Source organism: Tenrec ecaudatus, chromosome 4, assembly GCF_050624435.1.
Source record: "Tenrec ecaudatus isolate mTenEca1 chromosome 4, mTenEca1.hap1, whole genome shotgun sequence".
NCBI classification, from domain to species: domain Eukaryota; kingdom Metazoa; phylum Chordata; class Mammalia; order Afrosoricida; family Tenrecidae; genus Tenrec; species Tenrec ecaudatus.
Window position 1 is genome coordinate 138,960,995 of NC_134533.1, and position 22,100 is coordinate 138,983,094.

The window sequence follows — 22,100 nt, forward strand, 5'->3', positions numbered from 1 at the left end:
CCGTCGGCCCGCCGGTTCCCCGGCGCCGGGCGCTGCGGACCCCGCCCCCAGGGCGGCGGGGCGGCGCGGCCAGCGGGCGCCGCGCGCAGGGACCGAACGGCCCCCGCCCGAGGCGGAGCCGGCCGCGCCGCGCCACATCGGCCTTGGCAGCAGCCGGAGCTGCGCGGCCGGGCGGCGGGGCCGGGGCACAGCGACCCTGGGGCCCAGGACCCTGATGGGGGTGCCGTGGGGCCCGGGGCCAGTCCCGAGGCCGCCTCCCTCCCGCGTGGGGAATGGGAGGCGCGCTTGGGTCCGCCTCTGCAGGGTGACTCGGGACCTGCTGCCGCGGGGACCCCAAGTGCCAGGGTTGTCACCGCGGTCCCCTCCCCTTGGGCCTCTCTTCCGGCGCGGGCCACATCCGGCCCGGGGCGCCCGCGGGCCCCGCGGCTGCTCGCGCCCCCGCCTCCCGGTGGCCTGCAGGAGCCCCCAGCCCCGGCGCCGGCGGCGGCTTTGCAGGTGGGAGCTCTGGGCGACGCCCCCGTGCGCGGGCCGGCTTCTCCAAGGCCCCGTGACACTCCAGGCAGGTGCGCGGAGCCACCTAGCTGGATTTGCTACCGTGGGTCTTTGCGACGCGGGGTACCCTCCGGTGGAGGGGCGTTCTGAGTGGTTTTTCCGTCCGAGAGACACTTGCTGTCCTGCCAGGTCCAGCTCTACAGGGAGCCCCACCTACCCAAACACATCGGGTCTTGGGCACAACAGATATCAAGTGTTGGCCTGTTTGCCCTTGGGCAGGGGTTCCCAACCTGTGGGTCGTGATGGCTTTGGGAGGGTCGAACGACCTTTTCACAGGGGTTGCCTAATACATCCTACTGGTCAAGTTACATGACGATTCATAACAGTAGCAAAATGACAGTGATGAAGTAGCAGCGAAAATAGTTTTATGCTTGGGGCACAACAACTTGAGGAACTGTATTCAAGAGTTTCGGCTCTAGGGACACGTGCCTTAGGGACACGTCTGCCTGGACTCCAAGCTATTGGAAGCTTGGCCTTCCACTCCCAAGCCCACCCCCGACCCCCGTCGGGGAGGCGAAGTGGCCCTGGGTTTTCAAGACTGCAGTCTTCCGGGGAGCCTTGAGGTTAGCAGCCCCATATTATACCACCGGCCTTCTGACCTGGCACCTATATTTGCACCATCTCGCTGCTTGTCTGCTTAGAACTTGCCGCCTCAAATCAGCACCAGGAGCCAGGAACCAAATTATACCTCTTCCCAGCTACTCCCCCCCCCCCCCCTTTTCTGGGAGGCCATCCTGCTCTCATTGCCAGTGAGTGGATCCAGACTCTTAGTGAGTCTATAGGACAGGGTAGAACTGCCCCTGTGGGTTTCCAAGACTAACTCTTAACGGGAGTAGAAAGCCTAGTCTTTGGCCCTTGGAGGGGTTGGTGGTTTTGAACTGCTAACCTTTTGGTTAACAGCCCAATGTGTAACCAATACACCACCAAGGCTCCTTTGAAGCCTCCACATGCAGTCAATACCTGCTGCAGAAAGCCTGCAGGCCCAGGCTCTAACGCTGGTTGGAGCTCTTTGTCTACAGCCTGCACTCCTTCATCTTGTTGCTTCCCTCTTGCCTGCATGGGTTAGACAGGGAACCAGCACACACTACTTAAGCAGGAAAGGATGTGTCGGTTTATGTCAATGGAGTCTAGAGTAGGTCTCGGTTATGCCTGGCTTTAGCCTCAGCTACATTTACATCTCTGCACGAGACTCCAGAAGCCCCGGGCTCCCAGCAGCAAGTCCAGCAGGAAAGAACAAGTTCTCCTTTGCCAGTGATTCCAATCAGCTTTAAGCCTCACTCTGATCGGCAGACTTGAGCCACCAGGAGTCAACATAGTAGGTTTGTGTTTGTGGAGGGTTGTGTTATTGTCCACCCTGTTTTCTTGGCTATTGGTGGGGCAGCTCCCTCTCAACTACTTTCTTATCTCCCACAGGAAATGTGGACACTGGGTCCCCTGGGAGCTAAAGGGCTACGGGGCCCATCTCCAGCCACTGTCCCACAAAATAGGTGACACCTCCTTTTCCCGTTCCTGCTGCCCTCCGTGCGGCAAAGGCCATCCACTGGCCACAGTTCCCAGTCGGAAGTGGGACCGGCCCTCTTTGCTTTGCACTTCCTCTTCAGCCTACCTGGGATTTCTACCTTCGAACCAGACCTTTACCTCGATTAAGACTTGGTGCAGGAACCTAGCTTCGGGCCGCTTGGGGAACCAGACTTCATGGTAACCCTACATGTGTGCTTTCCCATTTCTTCCCTGAGGGCTTCCATGTCAACTTCCGCCTGGAGAAGGCAACCCTCCTCCCTCCCATGGACCTCTTGGTTCTGAGTGGCACCCACCATTGGGACAGAGTAGCTACAAGGAAAGGAAAAGGACACGTTCCTACAGGCCATTACCCCATCAAACCTCTTTCCTTTGTGGCTGTTGAGGATGTCGGACGTTGGCCTGAAGCAACTGGTGGCCAGCGGGCCGGCACCTGGCGGACAGTGCTGGAGATTGTAGCCAGCACAGAGGGAAGCTGAGTTGAGAGACAGCAGGGGGCAACTTTCTGTCACATCCAAACCAATATCTCACTGGATCTCTGCCGTACATGCTCCAATAAATCCTTGCACTCTCTGCAAAGCAAATTAGAATTGGATTTTTCTATCATTTAACAACCAAGAGTCTGCCTCCTCCATACCCCCAGCACAGTGACTGACTCATGATTTCTGCAAAAGAGTCACTCTTGTCATCATCCTTCAGCTGAGAGAGGAGCGAGCTAGTCCCCAGATGCCAGACAAGCAGAGCCGATGATTTTCCCTCTGAGCCCCAGCCTACTCCTTTGTCCTGTCCACACACACTTCTGACCCCAGAGAAACTCTCAGAATTCATTGAAAGCGAACCCATCCGTCGTGCAGAAATAGGCTCAGCCAAGTCATGAATATTCTGCTCGGCAGCCTTGACTGCCTCTTTTCTCATGGCAGCCCTGCCTGGCCCGTGAGCAGCCGGAGCAGGTGCTCATCTGCCATGCGGTTTCAGCCCATTGAACAAACACGGAGCAAACATTTACACAGCCTCCTTTGTCCTAAGACTAGACTGAGAGAACAAGGGAGCGTAACCATTGGCCGGGAGGAAGGGGGCAAAGTAATCAAGGAAGGAGACCTAGGCCACAGGCCCGCCAGAGAGTCCTCTGGGGAATGGGGGTGGGCTGGCTAATTTGCATTCGACTCTGCGTTCCAAAGGCCTGCACTGCCTAATATCCTGCCTTACAGCCCTATTACATATATGACATGAAACATTTCTTTCCTATCCACCACAATATGCAATATAATGGCAAATGTGGTTTTGGTTTTCCTTATCTTTTTAAAATAATCATTTTATTGGGGGCTCATACGACGCTTAACACAACACATACATACATCAATTGTATAATGCACATTTGTATATTCGTTACCCTCATCATTCTCAAATCACCCACTCTCCACGTAAGCCCCTGGCATCAGCTCCTCCTTTTCCCCCTCCCACCCTGTTCCCCCTTCCCTCATGAACCCTTGATAATTTATAAATTATATTGTCATGTCTTACACTGTCTGATGTCTCCTTTCTCCCACTTTCCTGTTGTCTGTCCCCCAGGGAGAAGGTTATATGTAGATTCCTATAATTGGTTCCCTCTCTCTACCCCACCCTCCCTTCAGCCTCCCGATATAGCCACTCACACCACACTGGTCCTGAAAGGATCATCTATCCTGGATTCCGTGTGTTTCCAGTTCCTATCTGTACCAGTGTACATCCTCTGGTCCAGCCAGATTTGTAAGGTAGAACTGGGATCATGATAGTAGGTGGGGAGAAAGCATTAGGAACTAGAGGAAAGTTGTATGTTTCATCGTTGCTACACTGCACCCTGACTGGCTTGTCTCCTCCCCATGACCCTTCCATAGGGGATGTCCAGTTGCCTACAGATGGGCTTTGGGTCCCCACTCTGCACTCCACCTCATTTACAATGATATGATTTTTTGTTCTTTGATGCCTGATAACTGATCCCTTTGGCACCTCGTAATCACACAGGTTGGTGTGCTTCTTTCATGTGGGCTTTGTTGTTTCTGAGCTAGATGGCTGCTTGTTTACCTTCAAGGCTTTAAGACCCCAGACGCTATATCCTTTGATAGTCGGGCACCATCAGCTTTCGTCACCATAGCAAATGTGTTTTTAATTTCTTAATTTTAATTTTAATATTTTAATAGCTTTTACCATGTGTTTTAGTTTCTCTGATGACAAAAGTAGTATTGATGCATTGGATGAAACTTGGAAAAACATAACTATACAAAAGTAAAGATGAAATAACAATGATCCGTGATACATTTGTATCTGTTAATTTAGCAGAGAATATCGAGTGAAGAGATCAAGAGAGAAGTATGTCCTGTTCCCCTTCCTGTCTCACTGCCTGCAGCATCAAGGCCTCCAGAGGGGCTGCAAAATCTGGGTTCTTGCAGAAATGCTACACTCGCCACAAGACAGTTCTGTATATATTTTAAAATGCAATCCAGACATCCCAGCTCCAATGTGGTCTGTTCTCTATTATTTACATATGCATGATTCATTTTGCTTACCAGCTGAGACAATTCCCTCTCCCTGTCTCCAGCAGGCTTATTATACAAGCCCCCTCTTCTGCTTGAGAACAGCTAGGCAGGGCAAACTCATTTTACCATCCAGCTGGGTGAAATTTAATTAGAAAGGCAAATCTACCAGGGCAGAACAAAAAAATAACCATGTTAAATAAAAATAAGAGGCAGGCTCTGGACCCAACCTTGAGCCCCAAACCACAAAGAGCCAGGGATTTTCTAAATCAGAGGTCTAAACATTCCTTTCTGTCCTCTAAGCTCTGAGACCAACCAAAAGTTGTTTATACGGAGGGGTGGGGAGGAGCAGGAAGAAAGGAGCACTAAACGATCCCGCCGAATCACATTGAACAATTGTGAAAAAGACAAGGCTCTGGCTACCTATTCCATGCCCCAAGAAAATAAGGGACTTAAAGCAATCACTTGCCCCCAAATAATCCCAAAGTGAGATAGTGGGAAAGGTAGAAAAAGAATGCAGGTCTTCTGAGCATTACTTCGGGGTCCCTGTCACCAGCGAGGAGCCCTGGTGAGGTAGTGATTACACAAACTGCCAGCCACTCCTCAGGAGAAACCCAAGGCCTTCTACTCCCAATTAGGGCGGGGGCGGGTGGCGGGGAGCAGTTCTACCCTGTCCTTTAAGGTCACGATGAGTCGGAATTGACTCGATGGCAGTTAGTTTGGTGAGTTCTCACTGAAGTGAGGGAGGAAAATGAAGCTTTCTGCTCCAGTAAAGATTTACAGTCTTGGAAACTCAAGGGGGGCAGTTCTACCCTGTCTCTAGGGTGTTTATGAGTCTGAATAGACTCACTGGCAGTTTGATTCACTGAACAAGCGCCCCAGTGGCACTGTGGGTTAGACATTGCACTGCTAACGGAAATGTTGGCAGATACGGCTGTCTGCTCTTCTAAAGATGTACAATCTTGGAAAAATGGTTAATGTGTTTGGCTCCTAACCAAGTCTGCCTATCCAGAGACTTAGTGATTGCCTGAAAACATAGGCCACTGAAAACACTGTAAAGCATAACATGAGGCATTGTGGTAGTTACACATCTGTTGTCAATTTGGGAGGATTAAGAGTGAAGGGGTGGAGTCTAGCCTGTCAATCAGGTCGTAGCTTGATGACCTCATATAGAGGCGCTAAGGAGAAAAATAGCTCGCTAGAAGCAGGGCACAAGCTCACTCCCAGAAAGACATTCTTGTTGACAAGCCACATGGAGACAGGCTGAAGGCAGTCAGAAACTTGGAGCTAAAGGAACCACGAGGAGACCCCTGCCAGCGCTGAGATGCCTCTACTGTCACTGGATCCACAAGACTTTCTATCCACTGGTCTGTGATCACTCTGCATTTGGTGTCATTGTATGTGTTCTGTGAGTCCGAAGAGGACTTTATACACTGGTATCAGACATATGGGCTATTATCAGACTACTTAGGGACTGGGCTGGGATGTTTTCTCAATATTCAGTTGCTCTTGTATATAAAGCTCTTTCTTATACACATATGAGTATCTCCCTAGATTTGTTTCTCTAGTCTACCCGGATTAAAACAGGCACCATGAATCAGAATCACTCTGGCTGTGAATTATCAATTTTGTTGAACATTTAAAGACGGAGCTTTTGGTTTCATTGCTTTTCCCTATAATGTTTCTATTTCCTTTCTTTATCTTACTTTTATTATTTACTTTCTCCTGGTTACTTACTTTGCTCATTTAGCTCCTCTAAGTGTGTGTGTGTGTGTATGTGTGTGTGTGTGTATGTGTGTGTGTGTGTATGTGTGTGTATGTGTGTGTGTATGTGTGTGTGTATGTGTGTGTGTGTGTATGTGTGTGTGTGTGAGTGTGTGTGTGTGTATGTGTGTGTGTATGTGTGTGTGTGAGTGTGTGTGTGTATGTGTGTGTGTGTATGTGTGTGTGTGTGAGTGTGTGTGTGTGTATGTGTGTGTGTGTGTGTGTATGTGTGTGTATGTGTGTGTGTATGTGTGTGTGTGTATGTGTGTGTGTATGTGTGTGTGTGAGTGTGAGTGTGTGTGAGTGTGTGTGTGAGTGTGTGTGTGAGTGCGTGTGTGTGTGTGTGTGTGAGTGTGTGTGTGTATGTGTGTGTGTGTGTGTGTGTGTGTGTGTGTGAATTGGGTGAAGGAGGCTTACAGAGCAGATCGGTTTTTCATTCAACAATTCCTACACATTTTGTTTCAGCTCATTGAGTGCACTCCCCACCATGTAACATCTTGCCTGTATTTCTCTTCTTTTTTAATCCTTTTATTGGGGGCTCTTACAGCTCTTATAACATTCCATACATCAATTGTATCAAGCATATTTGTGCATATGTTGCCATCATCATTTTCTAAACATTTACTTTCTATTTGAGCCCTTGGTATCAGCTCCTCTTCCCTCCCCCCACTCCCACCCTCATGGCCCTTGATAAATTATAAATTATTATTGTTTTCATATCTTACACCGACCACTGTCTCCTTTCACCCGCCTTTCTGTTGTTCATCCCCCTGGGGGTGGAATTATGCATCCATCATTTTGATAGGTTCCCCCTTCCTCCCCTTCCTTCCATACCTTCTCCCTACCCTCCTGGTATCGCTACTCCTATTTCTGTTCCTGAGGGGTTTATCTGACCTGGATTCCTCTTACAGCTCTTACCTAGATCAGTGTACATGCTCCCATCTAACCAAAACTGAAAGGCAGGGTTGAGGTCCAGATAGTGGGGGTGAAGAAGTCTCAAAGAACCAGAGAAATATTGTGTGTTTCATTGGTGCTATACTGTGCCCTGGTTGACTCATCCCTTCTTTGTGACCCCTCTGTGAGGGAATGACCCATTGTCTACAGATAGGTTTTGGGTCTCTGCTCTGACCACTACACCCTCATTTCTCAATAATAAGTTTTTTTGTTTGTTTGTTTGGGGTTTTCTGGTACCTGTTACCTGATTCCATTGACATTGCTTGTGTTTCTTGTTTCCATCTCTGCTTCTTTCCTAACCTTCTGAACTATGTCCCTGGGTAAAAGCTGCCTTTTTGATCTCAAATGGTTGATTACTCTGACATGTGTGTGCACCTCCTTAGTGTTATTGTCCTCCTTATGAATCTATTGTTTAGCTGAAAATTGAGCCACAGGAGTGAGTTCGTGTCCAGACCTGAAAGATTACTAAGGGCCATTGTCTTGCGGGCTCTGCCAGTTTCTATCTAACCAATAAGTCTGATCTGCCTTATATATGATTTTGAGTTTTGTTCCACATTTTCCTCCTGCTTTGTCCAGGCCCCTCTGTCAAGCGGATCTAATGTTATCCACTTTCAGAGTGGTTGGTAGCCCGACAGCGTGTGTTCATCTGGCCTAAGGGTTGTAGAGACGGATGTTCATGTGGACCATTTGTCCACCGAATTGTTCCCACTGTTCTTCATTCACTCTTCTTTCCTCCAGAGAGCGACCAGTATTAGCACCGTAGGTGGCCATTCACGAACTTGTAAGACCCCAGTTACCCCTCATCAAATTAGGATGTGAAACGTTGTCTTTGTGACCTGTGTTACGCCAACTGACCTTTCTGTCTCCCGAGACTTTGGCCCTGAGCATTTGGACCCAGGCACATATTGCTTAGACTTAAGGAGTTTTCATAACTCTGTCCCTTGTGTGCCCACCACATACATAGATATATTTACAGTGAAGGTAAATGCGTATGTCTAAAAAGCCTCTGTCAAACCTCTGCCTATCTGTGGGTATATTCTCACTCTCGCTCCCACCCCCTAATTTCTTAGGTAACCAAATGCAAACCCATGCTCTTTGCTGGCATGGGCATTAGTGCTCTCAGTTTCTCATTGCTCCCTGCTTTCACTGCCTCTTAACAATTCTGATATCTTATGCTTTCATTTACATTCAGCTCAAAATACTTCCTAATTTCTCTTTGGATTTCTTCATTGAGCCACAGCATGTTATTTAGCTTGCAAATATATGGAGGTTATCTAGCTACCTTTCTGCTATTGACTTATAATCTAATTTCATTGTGATCAAAAGCATACTCTGTGTGATACAGAGTTGGTTTCTCCTATGTTTGTTGAGATTTGTTTTGTGACCCTCACAGAGACTAGCTTGATAAACATTATGAGTGGCCATCACCTGCACGGGAGCAGGACTGGCCTTTAGTCTGACAAGTGGTGAGAACTGCTGAAAAGAACGCATGTCCAGTCAGTCTGCTGTGCTGGGTGGCGTGTGCGATGCATGTCCATTTGACCGTGTGCTTAACAGTGTGTTTCAACTTCCCTCGATCCTCCATCACTCTCTTTCTACTTACTCTATCAATTATTGAGCTTTAATTCTGTCCGTTGCTGCTTCATATATTTTGATGCTCTGTTTTTAGATACATACACATTTAGGATTGTTATATCCACTTCATTGTTTCTTATTTCATGAAGAAATGACCCCCTTTATCCCTTTTAATATTCTTTAATCAGAAATCTACTTTGTCCGATATTACTATAACCACTTCAGTTTTTTATCAGTGTTAGTATGATACATCTTTTCCCATTGGCTCACTGATGTCCTTAAAAAATTGACGTCTTTATGTTTTTTAAACATGATCAGTTTACATATTATTATTTTTTAAATACAGTCTGACAATTTCTGCCTTTTACGTGAGATGTAGGTGAGTTCTTAATTTAGTTGGGTTTAATAATATAATTTTACTGTGAGTTTTCTACTTACTTCATCTGGTTGTTTGCTTGCCTACTTTTGATTCATTGGGTAATTTTTTTATTGGAATTGACTTGATGGCAATGAATTGTTTGATTTACCTCCTTTGGGAGTACTGGGAGCACAGTGGTTAACCAGGCACCTGCTGAAGAAAAGGTAGGTGATGTTAATCCACCAGCAGTTTCGATGGAAAAGATGAGGCAGCCCACTTCTGTAAAAATTTACCACCTTGGAAACTATGTGGTTAGGTCTGTTCTGCCTTGCTGGGTTGCTATGAGTCAGAATTGTTTCGACTGCTGTGGGTTTATTTTTGTTTTTATTTTACCGCCTTTGTTGCTTATTTCTCTCTCTCTCTCTCTCTCTCTCTCTCTCTCTCTCTCTCTCTCTCTCTCTCTCACACACACACACACACACACACACATTCCTGTTACAGTAGGATTAAAGCAAACAGTTTTAACTTATCATGCCATAGCTTCAAGTTTTTATTTTATTGCTTAATGTATAATGTACGATACAGCAATGTACTTCTAAAATCCCTCTTCCGCACTTCCCCCCATTATATTTATACATGTTATGTTTGATACAAGCTCCATTATTGTGGTGTTCTGTGCAGTCAGCTTTAACTCCCAGCCAGCCTATAGAGCACAGAAGGTGTGGGCCAAGAGGCTTTCTAGGCTAAACTCTCTATGGGGCGCTCACTAGGGTTTTTCTCCCGTGGAGCAGCTGATGAGGTTGACTGTGGCCCAGTGCTTCACCCTTGCACTGGGTTCCTAAAGCTCTGCACCAGTCACACCAGGCCTACTGCCCTCGAGTTGGCTAGGACTCACAGTGACCCTGTACTGCATTTCCAAAACTGCAAGTCTTTACAGGAACAGACAGCCTCATCTTTATCCCTTGCAGGAGCTGGTAGACTTGAGCTGCTGACCTTGACCCAACCCATCACCTAGCCCACACACCATCAGGGCTCCTTAGCAAACTACTGGTTCATCTTTAAACCACCAATTAGCACTGAAGGTGATTTTTTAAATAAGAAATTTTAATGTTATGTTTACTCCCTGATAATTCCTCCAAATTATTTTATAGATCGCAATCCCTGTACATGTAGCTATAATCTCATTTGGAAATGAGTCTATTTTGTTATGCTAGTGAGGAAGTATTAGGGTAGGAGAGGTCTTAAATCAGTGGTTCTCAACCTGTGGGTCGTGACCCCTTTGGGGGTAGAATGACCCTTTCACAGGGGTCACCCGATTCATAACAGTAGCAAAATTACAGTGATGAAGTAGCAACAAAAATAATTTTATGGTTGGGGGTCACCACGACATGAGGAACTGTATTCAAGGGTCACGGCATTAGGAAGGTTGAGAACCACTGTCTTAAATCAATCTCTCTGAGATATGACAGGACAGATTGAGCAAGCAAGCATGCCCAAATGGCAGGCAATATACTTGTATATGCTGCCTGATCACCAAGAAACTCAGGCACAGAAGCTCAAAAGAGACAAGAACTTCCCTCAGAACAGACAGAGAGAGCCTTACTGTGGAGACAGCACCCTGACTTTGGACTCGTAACCTCCCCTAAGTGAGAAAATAAGTTCATGTTCCTTAGACTCATGTACGTGTCCTATTTCTTTGCAGCTCCCCGAGCAGCGCACTCATCACTCCTTTCTGTGGACCGTACTTCCATGCAGTATCAGCTTTCTCCTGTCTGCAGCACTTCCCTGAACTTTTCCTGCACTGACAGTCTGGTGGTAATAAATTATTGCAGCTTTTGTGTGTCTGAAAAAGTTTTGACTTTATCTTTCTGTATGATGCTTCCATTGGGGATAGAATTTGAGGTTGGCTGTCTTTTTCTTTCACTACTTTAAAGTTATTACTCTGTTGTCTCCTGGCTTGCATAGCTTCTGACTGGAAGTCTACTGTCATTTTTATCTTGACAGTATACAATGTGACTTTTTCTCTCTTCTGTTTTGGGAATTTTCTTTTTGTCTCTTGTCTTAGGCAATTCGATTTTTATTTGCCTGATGTAATTTTCTTCCTCCCTTTTTTCTACATGAGGATCACTGAGTTAATTGAATCTCTGATTTTATTTTTTGTACAAATTTGGAAAAATTTCAGCCATTATTTCTTAAAAATGTTTTTTCTGTCTACTCTCCTCCTTTGGGCTCCAATTACATGCAGGTGGGGCTGCTTGAAGTGATAATACAGCTCATTCTATTTTTCCCTCACCTTTTCACCTTCTGGTTTATTCTGGGTGGTTTCTGTGCTATGTCTTTAGGTTTTCCAATATTTTCCAGCAATATCTAATCTGCGGTAATATTTTTCATCTCAGATATTTTTACTTATTTATTCCTAGAAGCTAGATTTTGAGTTTTAAAAAATCATTCATGTATCTAACATGTCCATGTTTTATTGATTTTCTAGAATGCAGTTATTAAATTTTAATGTCTGTATTCTTATTTTAATATTTATATAAAATTCTGGGTTAATTTTAACTGATTCTCCACACCCACTTGTTATTATGGAAGATAATTGCTTATTCTTCTATGTGCCTAATCATTTTTAATTGGATGCCAAACATTTAGAATGATATCTTGTTGGGTGATAGACATTTTTACATTAAAAAATTTTGGGGGGAACTTTGTTCTAGGATGCAAAGTTGCTTGGAAACAGCTTAACCTTCCAAAGGCATGTTGTTTCTAGGTGCCATTGAGTCCGTTCCATCGAGACTCTGTGCTCAGCAGAAGGAAACACTGCCTGGTTCTGTGCCATCCTCACACCTGTTCCTCTGCCTGAGCCCTGGGCCGGGCCATCTCCTTGGAGGCCTTCCTCGTTTACGCTGTCCCTATGTTTGACCAAACATGATGTCCTTCTCCAGGGACAGTCTCTCCTCACAAGCCCACAGTGCGTAAGACACAGTCTCACCATCCTTGCCCCAAGGAGCACGTGGGCTATACTTCAAGAGCTTGCTTCTAAGATTCTTATGTGGGACCTAAGCAAACCTTAGTCCATAGCTAGTTTTGCTCCACTATGTGATTATTTTTCTGAATAACCAATTCTCCGTGTAGTACAAGTTTTTGTTTTGTTTTAGTGGAAATGCCCACTGGTCCCAGCCCTGTACGTGAGCTCTGTGCATTGTTCTATCTGCTCTTTTTGGATCTCGTCCTTAGCCTTCAGTAGTTTCCTCACACACACACAGTACCGAGCTGAAGACTTGAGGGAGCCCTGCTGTTCATCTTCAGAGCTGTCTCTCTTCTTCTGTGCTCCGCTCTTTACCTTCTACCTGCCTTTGCTTCCCGGAACTTCCAACATTGTGTGCTCACCCAGAGACAAAAATGCCATTAGCACAAAATGAGATCTTTGGCATCAGTGTGCCTGATGCAGACGCGACTTCCATCAGATGATGTGAGCAGTGACGTGTGTCGTTCGCGCTGTTGTTAGCTCTTCCTAGTGGGTTGGCTTTGTTCTCGGACAGGCTCTGTGCCATGGAGACAAAGATGATTGCTGGCATCTCCGAGCTTTCACCCAAGTCGCTTGTTAACACCAGAGAAAAGAGGGCCCTCTTCATTTGTAGCTCAGTGAAAGAACCAGGATTGATTCTCATTGCCCTGGCTTGAGACATAGGTGTGCGCTGAACTTCTGGAGATGTCCGAGAGTGGAGCTACCTCATTTGGAGAAACTCAGACTGTGGACAAAGAGGTAATTCTGACTCAGATAGACCAATGGGAAAGAGAAGAAATGTTCCTCAGGATTTCTGGAATGGTAAATCTTTTGCTTTTTTTTAATCATGCTAAAATATGCATAACAAAACATTTGCCAATGTAACATTTTTATCTGTATAATTCAGTGACACTGATTATGGCCATCATGCTATGTAACCATCACACATGTCATTTTTTTGTGTGTAAGAGAGAGCTTTATTTATTTATTTAAAAAAATCATTTTATTGGGAGATCCTGCAACTCTTACCATTATCCATACATACATCATTTGTGTCAAGCATATTTGAGCATTTATTGCCCTCGTCATTCTTAAAACATTTGCTTTCTACTTGAGCCCTTGGTACCAGCTCCTCATTTCCCCCCTCCCTCCCAGCTCCCCTCTCCCTCATGAACCCCTTGATCATTTATAAATTATTATTATTTTGTCATATCTTATACTATCTGACATCTCCCTTCACTAACTTTTCTGTTGTCTGTCCTCCATGGAGGGGGTTGTATCTAGATCCTTGTAATCAGTTCCCCTTTTACACCCCACCCTCCCTCTACCCTCCCAGTATTGCCACCCTCACCACTGGTCCTGAAGGGATCATCCGTCCTGGATTCCCTGTGTTTCCAGTTCCTATCTGTACCAGTGTACATCCTCTGGTCTAGCCAGATTTGTAAGGTAGAATTGGGATCATGATAGTGGGGAGAGGAAGTATTTAAAAACTAGAGGAAGTTGGTTATGTTTCCTCATTGCTACATTGCACCCTGATTGGCTCATCTCCTCCCCACGACCCTTCTGTAAGGGGATCCAGTTGCCTACAGATGGGCTTTGGGTCCCCAATCTACACTCCCATTCATTCACAATGCTATGATTTTTTATTCTTCATGCCTGATACCTGATCCCATAGACACCTTGTGATCACATAGGCTGGTGTGCTTCTTCCATGTGAGCTTTGTTGCTTCTCAGCTAGATGGCCACTTGTTTTCCTTCAAGCTTTTAAGACCCCAGATGCTATATCTTCTCATAACCGGGCACCATCAGCTTTCTTCATCACATTTGCTTATGCACCCACTTTGTCTTCAGTGATTGTGTCAGGAAGATGAGCATCATGGAATGCCAGTTTAATAGAACAAAGTGTTCTTGCATTGAGGGAGTACTTGAGTGGAGACACAATGTCCAACTGCTACCTTAATACTAAATCTATAAATATGTGCAAATTGATCTATTTCCCCATCATCATATATAAATATATTTATATATCTACATGTCTATATTTAGACCTCTATAAATTTCCTTTGCCTCCTACTTCTTTCCTCTATTTCCTTTTACTTTGCTCTTGTCCTGCAATCATGCTCAGCCTTCATTTGAGTTTCAGAAAATCCTCTCATTTACATTACCCTTGATGAAGCCCTACCAGGACTCGTACACCCTCTTAACCACTGATTTTCGATAATCTGTTGTTCCCTTGTCCCTGGGTTGATTAACACACCCCTTTCTTCCCATCCCCCCCCACTTCCCCTTCTCCCATGTCCCCCCAGAGCCATTGGTTCCGTTGTTTTCTCCCACAGATTGTTTATCCAGGCTGTGTTATCTAGATAGACCTGCAGCGATAATAATATGCACAAAAAGAAGACAGAGCAAAGCAAAGCAACAAAAGAAAGCAAAAAACAACAACCAAAAAATGATTTTTAAAAAAAGGAAAAAAGAAATGCTTGTAAATAGTTCAAGGTGTTTGTTGACCTTTAAGAAAATGTTCCAGTAGAGTGTGGTGGGGTGTCACACCCTGGCCCCAAAGTCTATTTTTGGTATTCCCTCGGAACTTCCTTGCTCTGCTCCCCTTGCTCGCCCTTGGTGTTTTGCCTCAGTGTGGTGGGGTCAGATCGGGCTTAATTCTCACAATGTGTCTCCAGTGTTGTCCCCTGTAGGGCTATGGGTCAATGAGGGATGTTGTGTCTCATAGTGGGCTCAACCATATGGATTGGCTGCTCTAAGCGGGGATTTCATCCTCAAGGCTTGGTGGGTCAGGATGTGCTCCACTCTCTCTTTCTCCCCCTTCATTTGCTCCTGTGTGCTCTGATCAGACATGTCCCTCTCCCTGAGCTATAGTTTCACTGCTATCCTCTGAAGTAAATTATTCTGGGGATAGGGGTGGCTATCCACGTAGTTGGAATTGGGGCCAGCCCCTCAGACCTCTCTACTAGTTTCCTGCTTCATGCCAGTATGTTGCATTCACATCTTGGAGCACCCAGTTGGAGTCTGGACCCTCTTTCCCTGTGGAAATATAAACAATACCCTCCCCTTGGGTGGGTTAGTGCCCTGTTCCCCTGCTACACATTTTTTTCTCCCCCCCCCTCCGTTTTAATTAGCTACCACATGTATCCCTGGATTTGGTCTGGCCCCTGCCGTACTGGGCCTCACCCCAGGAATGTTTGTATACAGTAGCTTTTTTCCTATGTCCCTTTTGCATTAAGCTTGCTCAGTGGATTCATGTTGTACTAATCCTTTTGTGCTTGGCTTACTTCACTTAGCATAATATCCTCCAGTACTTCCCATGTGTCGATGTGTATCATGTGTTCATCACTGCTTTTTAGCGATGCATAGTACTCCATTATATGCATGCACCACAGGTTTTTTAATACATTCCTTTTTTGAAATTTAGGTTGTTCCCAAATCCTTGCAATTGTGAACTATGCCATGATGAACATTGGAGCACAAATGTCTGGCTGTGGTTTGTTTCTTGCCTCTTCTGGATATATGCCCAGTAGGGGGATTACTGGGTCATATGGTAGCTCAATTACCATCTGTTTTAGGTATTGCCAAATCAATTTCCATAGTGGCTGTACATACCTACAGGTCCACCAGCAGTGGATAAGAGTTCTTATCTCCCCACAGCCCCTCCAACACTTGTTGCTTTCTGATTTTTTGAATTGGGCTATCTTTGAGGGTGTTAAGTGGTATCTCATTGTGGTTTTAACTTGCATTTCTCTTATGGCTAATGATCAGGAACATTTTCTCATATGTTTATTGGTCATTCAGATTTCTTCCCTTGTGAAACTTCTATTCAGGTTTTTTGCCACATCTTCAGTGGACAGTTAGTTGTTGTTGTTGTTTTGTTTTTTTTGGAAGCTATCAGAGTATTGTAAATTTTAATAATAGGACCTTTGTCTGATTTGTCATTGCTAAAGATGCCTTCCCAGTCGGTGGGCTCTCTTATTACTCTCTTGGTAAATTCTTGTGATGTACACAGGTGTTTTATCTTCAGTGTATCCTACTTGTCAATTTTTGCCTCCTGTGTGTTTGTGTCCTTTCCTATTTCTGATAGCCTATGTATTCCCTGTGCTAAAGTTCTCAGATTGATCCTAATTCCCTCATTGATGGCCCTAATAGTTTGGGGTTTTTACCTTGAGTTCTGTGATCCACCTTGAGATTGCTCTTGTGCATGGAGTGAGATCAGGGTCTTGTTTCATTTTTCTGCAGGTAGATATCCATATTTTCCAGCACCATTTATTGAAGATGGCATCTGCTTCCCATTTGATATTTTTGGACCCTTATCAAAGTTCAGTTGTCTGTATGCTGATGATTTTATTTCTGGGTTTTAAGTTCTATTCCATTGGTCTGAGTATCTGTCATTATACCAATACCATGTGGTTTTGACCACTATGACTACAATATGTGCTGACGTGAGGTAAAGCAAGCCCTCCCACCCTGTCCTTCTTCTCGAGAAGCTGTTTGCTAATTCTGGACTTCTTCCCTCTCCATATGAAGTTGGTAATCAGTTTTTCCATTTCTTTGAAGAAAGATGATGGTAACTGTATTGGGATTGCATTAAACTTATATAGTGCCTTGGGCACAACTGGCATTTTTATTATATTGAGTCATCCAATCCACAAGCATGGGATATTCTTCCATTTGTTGGAGTCACCCTTGTTTTCTTGTAATAGGGTTCTGCAGTTTTCCTCATATAAATCTTTTGTTCTTTTAGTCAGGTATATCCCTAGATATTTCAGTTTGTGCTTGGCTATTATGAAGGGCACCACCGTTTTGATCTCCTCTTCTGTGGTCTTATTTGACGTGTACAGCAGTACAATAGACTTCTGTTTGTTGATCTTGTATCCTGCCACTATGCCAAACTCCTCTATTGCTTCCAGTACTCCCCTGGTAGAACTTTTGGGATTTTCCATGTACAAAATCATATCATCTGCAAATAATGATAGTTTCATCTCTTCTTTCCCCAGACAAATACATTCGATGTCTTTTCTTTGCCTTATACTGTTAGCTAAAACCTCCAGAAGGATGTTAAATAAGAGTGGGGACGAGGGGGATCCTTGTCTGGTCCACTTTTTTAGTGGGATTGTGTTAGTCTTTTCTCTATTGACTACCACATTGGCTGTTGGTTTTTCATATATAGCTTGTATTGTCTTGAGGAATTTTCCTTCCATTCCTATCTTATCAAGTGTCTTAAATAGAAATTGGTGTTGTGTGTTGTCGAATGCTTTTTCTGCATCTATCGATATTATCATATGGTTCCTAAAGTTTTTCATGTCAATATGGCAAATAATTTAATGATCTTTCGTATATTGAACAATCTCTTCATCTCTGATATGAATCCCACTTGGTCATGGTGAACTATTTGTTGTATATACTTTTATATTCTCTTGGCCAGTATTTTGTTAAGGATATTTGCATCCATGTTCATTAGGGATATGGGTCTATAGTTCTCTATTCATGTGGAATCTTTGCCTGGTTTTGGTATCAGAGTTATACTAGTTTCATAGAAGGAGTTTGGGAGTTTGCTGTCTTTTTCTATGTTCTGGAAAAATTTGTGTAGGATTGGTTTTAGTTCTTCCCTAAATGCTTGGTAAAATTCTCCTGTGAAGCCATCTTGTCCAGGGGATTTTTTTATTGGTAATCCCTAGATAACCTTGTCTATTTCTTCTATTGAAATTAATCTGTTGAGATTCTTGATATACTTTGGGGATATTCTAGGGAGGGATTATTTGTCCAAGAATGTGTCTATGTCTTCCAAGTTGTTGAATTCATTGGAGTTCAGTCCTTCGTAGTTCTGTGTAATTATGCTTTTGATTTCATTAGGGTCTATTGTAATGCCCCCTCTTTCATCCTTCATTCTTGCTATTGAAATTTGTTCCCTCTTTCCTTTGGTTAGGTTTGCCAGCGGTCTGTCGATTCTGTTTAGTCTTTCAAGGAGCCACCTTTTAGCATCATTAATTTTTCCATAGTTTTCTTATTTTCCCTCTCCTGAATCTCAGCCCTGACTTTTATAATTTCTTTTCTTTTACAATTAATGGGATTGTCCTGCTGACTCTGCTCTAGTTGTGTAAATGTTGTGCAGGCATTTCAAACATGAGTCTCTCTTCCTTTTTCAGGTGTGCATATATTGCTTTGAAACTTCCTCTGAGAACTGCCTTTGCTGGTCCCATCAGATTTGGTACATCGTGTTCGCATTTTCATTGATTTCTGGAAAATTTCCCAATTTCATCTCTGATCTGTGCCAATATGCACTCCTTTTTCAATAGAGTTATTCATCCTGCAATTGTTTGCTCTTGTTTTCTTCGTCTACCTTTGGTTGTTCTCTAGCCTTATGGCACAGTGGTCAGAGAGAGAGGTCTATATATCAATGTGCTTAAATTTATGTAGATTCGCCTTATGCCCCAGCATGTAGTCTATATTTAAATATGTGACATGAGTGCTTGAAAATAATGTCAATTTTTTGGTATTTGGATGAAAAGCTCTGTACATATCTATCAGGTCAAATTGTCTAATTGTAGTATTTAGATCTCTAGTCTCCTTGTTGAATTTCTTTCCATGTGATCAATCTTTCTCAGAGAGTGGTATATTGAAATAACCCACTATAATTGGTGAGATTTGGATTTATTTTTTCATCTTTTGGAGTGTTTGGTTGTATTCAGCAGGTCTCTCATTTGGGGAATATATGTTTACAATGCTTAGTAGTTCTTTGTCTACCATTCCCTTGAGCATTATATACTGTTCCTCCTTCTCTCTTTTTATGGTTTGTACCTGAAGTCAATTTTATTCGAGATAAGATTGCAACCCCAGCTTTTTTGAATTGCAGTTTGCTTGGTATGCCTTTCTCCGGCCTTTGATTCTCAGCCTATTTTTGTCTGGAGCATTGAGATGTGTCTCCTGTAGGCAGCAGATTAATGGATTGTGTTTTTTAAGCCAGTCTGCTGGCCTCGGTCTTTTAATGCCTGCGTTCAGGCCGTTGATTTTCAGGGTTATTATCTCCATCTATGGACTCTGTGATCTCATCTTATACCTTTTGTATTGGGTGTTTTTCTACCTTCCTTTTTTATTAGTGTGTTTTGTGTGTGTGTGTGTGTGTGTGTGATTCTTGACTTCTTTCCATCCTTAAGCCAATGCTATCTTGTAATATATCTTTGTTGCCCTCTCGGTGTGGTTGTTCTATGTGGTGGTCTCTTATTTATGCTTGATGAGTGTTGTTCTTCTGCCCATACTGGGTCTGCAAGGATCTTTTGTAGGGCTGAGTTTATTCTAAAATATTCTTTGATATTTTCCTTGTCTGGGAAGACTCTTACTTCTCCATCTATCTTGATTGATAAATTGGCTGGGTGGAGTATTCTTGGGTTTGTGTAGTTTTCCTTCAATTTTTGGAATATGTTACTCCACTCTCCTCTTTTTCAGTTTCTGCTGATAGGTCTGAGCATATTCCTATTTGGAAACATTTATATGTGATTGCTTGTTTTTCCCTAGCTGCTCTCATTATTTTTCTCCTTTTCCTCAAAGTTGGGTAGTTTAATTATTATGTACCTTGGTGACTTCTTCTTGGGATTTTGTCTAGCTGTTGTTCTTTCAGCCTCCTGAATGGTTGCCTGGTTTTCATTCATTACACTGGGGGAAATTTTCCTCCATGAGTTCTCTCACTGTTGTTGCAGATGACTACTTTGTTGTGTCTTCCTCCAGTACTCCAATAATTCTAATGTTGTTCTTCTTCATAGCATCAGGCATTGCTCTTAGGTTTTCTTGAGCTTCTCTGATGATCTTATTAGATTTTTGTTTGTGTTTGTTAACGTCTGCTTGGCTGTCCTCCCAGTCACTGGTGCAGTTCTCTGCTTCCTCCAGTCAATTCTTGATGTCTGTGTGTCTGCTACTGATTTTTGTTATCTTGTCCCCAAGCTCTTGTATTTCCCTTTGGGGTTTGGACTATATCTTCTCTATCATTTCATCCTTTTTCTGTATTGTTTCCCTCATATCCTGTATGACTCCAAGCAGCATTCTGAAAATTTCTTTCTGTGGTAGCTCAAAGTCTGCTTCTTCTATGAATGTCACTATGATCAGAACATCTTCTGCCATTGCCTTTTGCTTTTCCTGTTTTTTTCATTGAGGTCGTTGGGGCTGATTGCTGTTTGCATTGTGTTGTTTTAGAGGAACCAGGTGCCATTTTACAGGAAGTCAAAGAGCACTCACTCTCTCTGGGAGACTTGTAGGAATACTTCTGAGAACTGCCTACAGCTAATTTCACTATGGAATTAGCCTATCATTCTATCCTGTGGCTTCCCTCTCAGGGCAATGCCTCAGATGGCTGGTGGGTTGCCTGATTTAGTGTAGAACACTGCAAATTGTTGGCTGAAATTGCCCTGGCCAGGTAGATCACTGCGGAGGTTGGGCAGAGGTTCCTGCAGCAGCTTGGAACGTTGTTGAGTGTTGACCGAACTACCTTAGGCTGTCTGGGACACTAAGGTGGGTGGGAGGAAATTCCCTCTCCTCTTCTTCATATTGTCCGCTAATAGGTCTGAGCATATTCTTATTTGGGAACCTTTGTATGTGATTGCTTGTTTTTCCCTAGCTGCTCTCATGATTTTCTCCTTTTCCTCAAAATTAGATAGTTTAACTGTTATGTCCCTCGGTAACTTCTTGGGATTTAATCTAGCTGGTGTTCTATCAGCTTCCTTTATAGTTGCCTGGTTTTCATTCATTAAGCTGGGTAAGTTTTCGTCCAAGAATTCTCCCACTATTGTTACAGATTACTTATTTGTTGTGTCTTCCTTTGGCAATCCAATTATTCTGCTGTTGTTCCTCTTCATAGCATCAGACATAGCTCTTATGTTTTCTTCAACTTCTCTTATGATTTTATTAGATCTTTGTCCAAGTTTGTTAAAGTCTGCTTAATTATCCTCTAGGTCCACTGGTGCAGTTTTCTGCCTCCTCCAGTTGATCAGGAATGTCCGTGAGTGTGCTACTGACTTTTGTTATGTCATCCCTAATCTCCTGTATTTCCCTTTCCTATATGGTCTTTATGTCCTCTATTATTTTGATCTTTTTCTATATTGTTTCTCTCATATCCTGTATGACTCCAAGCATCATTTTGAAAATATGTTTCTGTGGCACATCAATGTCTGCTTCTTCTATGCATGCCATTAGCTTCAGGATATCTTTGGCCATTGCCTTTTGTTTCTCCTGTTTTTCATTGAGGTCGTTGGGGCTGACTGCTGTTTGCGTTGTGTTGTTTTAGAGGAGCCTGGCGCCATTTTCCAGGGAGTCAAGGAGTACTGGCTCTGTCTGGGAGACTTGTATGAATGCTTCTTCGAACTGCCTGCAGCTAATTTCACTATGGAATTGACCTACCACTTTATTGTATTGTTTCTTCGCTCTTTCCCTAGTCAACCAGTATTCTGTTATTTGGAGATGAAGTTGAATGGTCTTCTCAGGGGATGCTGATTTGGTTGTTGTGTATCCATGAGGATGGTACTGTACTGGGTTATCTCACAAGAAGCCATGATGGTGTGGCCTACAGCAGCTTGGGGTGGCACTGAGGGCATGCAGGGATGCCTTCTGCACAGGAGTGCCACAGAGAGCTGATGGGTTGCCCGCTTTGAGGTTGTGCACCTTGAATGGTGGACAGAATTTCTCTGGTCAGGTAGGTCACTGTGGAGGTTGGGCAGAGGCTCCTGCAACAGCGTGGAATGTTGGAATATACTAGCCTACCTGCCTTACACCATGTGAACCACTACAGTAGGTGAGAGGAAGTTCCCTCAGTCACATGGGACCACACAAAATGATTTGGACTCCACTAGCCACACCACAGGATTTCTCCCAAAGG